Source organism: Atta cephalotes, assembly GCF_000143395.1.
Source record: "Atta cephalotes unplaced genomic scaffold scaffold00023, whole genome shotgun sequence".
Classification (NCBI taxonomy): Eukaryota; Metazoa; Arthropoda; class Insecta; order Hymenoptera; family Formicidae; genus Atta; species Atta cephalotes.
In genome coordinates, this window is record NW_012130087.1 from 4,154,500 (window position 1) to 4,159,427 (window position 4,928).

Genomic DNA, 4,928 nt, shown 5'->3' on the forward strand with positions numbered 1-4,928 from the left:
AGCCGTGTGACAAAAACGATAAAGAAATATAGAAAATCTATCAAATATATCAGGTAAATAACTTGAAATTTACGAACCAAAAACATAGTAGAATATTATTGATTTTGATAAAATTGACTAAATAGAAATTGATTAAATACGATATATTGGATCATTTAAAAAGTATCCGCGATTTTTTGTCACTAGATGGTGTTGATGGTCATATATCGGGCAATATTAATCCGATTGTGTCAAACGAACGCGCGTCTAAAAGATGACATTTTAGGTTACATTTTTTGTAAACAAAGTTTGGTAATTCATCAATCGTGTCAAAAGTTATATTGGTTTGAAAATGAGTGAAATTTCTGAAGAAATACGCTATGTGATGCTTTTTTACTACAAAAAAGGCAAAAACGCAGTACAAACATGCAGAAAAATTTGTGAAGTTTACGGTGCGGATGTTGTAAGTGAACGCAAGACGCAGGAGTTTGTCTGATTTCGTTCTAGAAATTTTGATGTCAAAGATCGACCTTGCTCTGGCCAGTCACTGAAAAAGTCGATGAAATTTTGCAACTGGTCGAGCAAGACCGATATGTAAGCTGTCAGATAGCCAATGCACTAAGAATCAACCATGTGACAGTTTGAAATCATTTGAAAAAGGCTGGCTACGTAAAGAAACCCAATGTTTGGGTGCCATGAATTAACGCAAAGAAATTTGATTGATTGAATTTTCATCAGCGAAACACTACTAACGCAACGAAATCGACCCATTTCTGAAGCAAACACGGGCGATGAAAAATGGATAAAATACAAGAATATCGTTCGTAAAAGATCATGGGGTAAGCGCGGCGAACCACCACGACTTCAAAGCCTGAATTGATGGCAAATAAGGTGATGCTGGTGGTGTGTATGGTGGGATTGGAAGGGAGTCGTCCATTATGAGGTGTTACCACATGGCCTAACGATTAATTCAGAGCTCTACTGTTCCCAACTAGATAGATTACAGGAAGCGATTAAGGAAAAACGACCAGAATTGATAAACAGAAAAGGTGTTGTCTTCCATTATGACAACGCCAGACCACATCTTTGATGACGCGCCAAAAATTGAGGGAGCTTGGATACATCCACCGTATAGCCTACCATTTTATTTCGATCTCTGCAGAACTTTCTTGATAGAAAAACATTGGCCGACAAAAGAGCCGAAAATTACTTGAAAAAATTTTTCGCCGATAAACCACAGAAGTTCTACGGATGGAATTATGAAATTACCTGAAAAATGGCAAAAGGTTATAGATAATAATGGCCAATATATACTTGAAAATAAAATATATACTAAAATATATACTTAAAATTGATTTTCAATAAAGAAAAATTTCATTCAAAAATTGAACAAAAAACCGCGGATACTTTTTAAATGATAAACCCAATATAAACTATATGACAAAAAGGATAGAGAAATGGAAAATCTATCAAATATTTCAGATAAATAATTTGAAATTTACAAATCAAAAACACGATTTAATCAGCTAGAGCTTTTTCTGTTTTGATTCTATCGGATTTAAGCAGGGTATGTTGATCATTTCGGGCCGCTGATAAAATTTTATACGAGATTTAAATATATTCTAATCGTCATAGATGCTTTGACGATTTACCTGGCTGTCTCCAGTCAAAACTACTGGTTCAGGAGAAATGATTGAATATTTATTTACGATTTTCGATATATTTGGCAATCCTTCCGAGTTTGTGTCCGACCGTGCAATTGCACTTCATTCAAATTTGCCAAATCATCGATAAATGCGATATAAAACATCGTTGGTAACTATAGTCCAATGGTTGAACAGATTAAGAGGAAGTGGCTAAATTGTCGGTACTTTGCAGAATGATATAAATCTCTGAATTTACTGAACGAAATCAAAAATTCTTTTACAGGATTAAAATAGATGCAAAATTTGGTGATGCTGCAATAGACTCTATATAAAATCGAAAAAAAGTTAAAAACTTACATTTTTTCAATTCGTAGAACTGTCACCTGACGTAGATGTTTCCCTAATACAAAAAGTTTTTTATACCTCGTATTGACAGTGCAGCATTAAGTATATTACATGCACAAACAATACTGATGAAACTAAGATTAAACTTTATGAAACTAAGATTAAACTTTTAAAAAGAATGATTTATATCGATCTGCAAATGACATGTATGATACGAACGCTGAGCGAAGACTCAGAATGGTAAACAAAACAACAATTGTGTCTAGCAGTAAGTGGTTGATCTTGCAAGAGAGGACGTTGCAATATGTTAAATAAAGACAGATAAATGTATTTGAATAAGACACAACGACACATAATAAATATAAGAAATGAATGAAACTGACTCATCTATTATCGAATTTGGAATTAAAATCTGTACTACTCGACCTCGGTCAAGTTTGGCCGTCGCTCCAACGTCTCCTTAATCTTCTTAAAATCGTCATTCTGCAAAATTTCGGAGGTTCAAGAATGTTAATCCGATGAAATTCAGTACGTAACAATATCTATCATACGTTATTACCCTTCTAAATTATTTTTGAGATGCGAAAAAAAGAATCACCCGGATTCTCACTAAACGACTTTCCTGTCCGATCTTGCCAAGGAAATTTTAATCAGTTCAGATGACTTAATGTCTCGTAAGTGCGAGATACGATTTAAAGCGTCAAACAAATTCCGTGCTTATAATAAAATTACGATAAGCGCTATAAATTGCCCAGATATAAGCAGGGAGACTTGTGTTGAAAGGTGATTCAGCGATAAAGCCAGGAAAAAAATTAAAGTTGTCCTATAAAGGTCCTTATTTGATCGCTAAGGTTCTGAATAAGAATTAACAAATATGTCATTTGAGACTCATATTAAACCTCATAGGTTTAACATCAGAAACTATACTACTACAGACAATTTGATCTTGTCGCCGGACTGAATCAAGTTTTGAATTAAACCGATGATTTCTTGATGCTATTTGCGACTGCACTTGTATATTTTCTTAGTAAGTTCATAAGCGTTTTTTAAAGTAATGTAGCATAGATTTTAGTCTGCGTTATATCTGCAAGGTTTAGTCAAAAATCTTCAAGAATCTCTTTTTTTTGTTTACTATAATTTTTTGTTTACTGTATAAAAAATCTAAATCAAATGCTATAAAAGTTTTTATTTTACCAACAATACTATTTGACTGAATCGTCTTTGTACATTTTGTACTGAATTGTATGCGATATTGCTATCTGTGTATTACTGTTAATGCACATATGTGATCAAAACGAACCTTATTTTAGTTTAAATTGTAATGATCATAATTATGTTCGGGATGAACAAGAAGCAGGATGGCTTAATAAGATCAAATCCTTCTCAATCAGAGCTATATTCTTTTGTTACTTTCATTGACGATGCTCTAATAAAAAATGATAATCGACATCAAATCGACATCGATTTGACATCGATTTCATTGTCATTTTTCACTGGGACTGCACCTTACCCGTTATTACGCGTTGCGTACCATAATTAGCTTTCCTGAGCATATGGAAATAACTGCGCGGTTTGTAACTGTCCGGTGTATCACATGCGTCATTGGTCGCTTGAGGCGCTACCAGTGAGGCGTGATTTCTACGCGGGCATTCTATGACAAGCAGCGAAAAAGGCTGCTTATATCCGAGAAATAAAAAAGTAATTTATCCTAGACATTGGCGGTTCATTTAAATTTCCTGTCCACGCCTTACAATATATATTATTTAAACATTACAAAAAGTTTGATAATATTAATCAAATCTAAATAATAGTTATTAAAACTTCGATAAAATAATTTTAATCAGTATTCGATTAATATAATCAAAATTAACTAAACGCTAATTTATAAATATTATCTTTTCTAATTATTACCAAACGATTGGTTATTATTATGTTTACTAAATATTTAGTAATTTATTAATATTTACTAAATATTGCACCAATACAAAATAACTTTGTAGCTATTACCAATCTTTTTCCAATGTTTTTTAATTGCTTTATCTGATAGTAGAGAAGAGTAGGCATGAAAGAACCATTTTTTTTCAAAATAAAAAAAATATTTCGGTGTTAAACAAATATAATTGCTTTCTTACTTAAGTGTATCCTTATTTATCTATAAGATCCATTTAACAGAAAAATAATATTTAATTATTAATAGAGATTTAATCACCATTAAACAAGAAATTCAGCTCTTTTAAAACAACACGATATTGAAAAAGCCATTACTTGTTTTGTCAAATATTAAATTATATAATTTTAATAAATAAAAAATCAAAATATCGTTCTTTAACAAATATTATTTTTTTAGAAAATTAATAAATGTATGAAAAATAGAAAATATAATATTTCTAAAAACATTTATTACAAAAGAAATGAAAATTTTCCTTAGCCACATGAAAGTCAATCAAAGTACAATTTGCATTGATATCAGTTTTCATTACGCAATACGGTATTTCAAACAAATATTAACGTTCTAAAATTGCTTGAAAAAGTTTTAAAATTGTACTGAAAAAGTAGAAAATTAATTGAAAATATCGAAAAGAACATCTCTGGAAATGCAATGAAGGAGTCAGGCAAAGCAATAATGGAACTGCTTTTTTCATAGCTCTCAATACTGACTCTTTCATGATATTATATGTAAAAAATATAATCACAGAATATCTGACTAAAATAAATAAAGAATTTGTAATTACATTTTTAGTTACGATAATGTATATAATATTCGATAAAAAATACTTTTTCTAAAAATTAATTGCAAATAAATAAAAAAAACTTGGAAATTTAACTCAAGAACGTACTTTGTGTAACAATAATTTTGCAGTTTTCATTACGGCAACATTATTTTGACGATGATTATCAAATATTTATAGACGACGTAGTTTTAGTACTGCTATTAAATGGAAATATTTTAAAATTTTT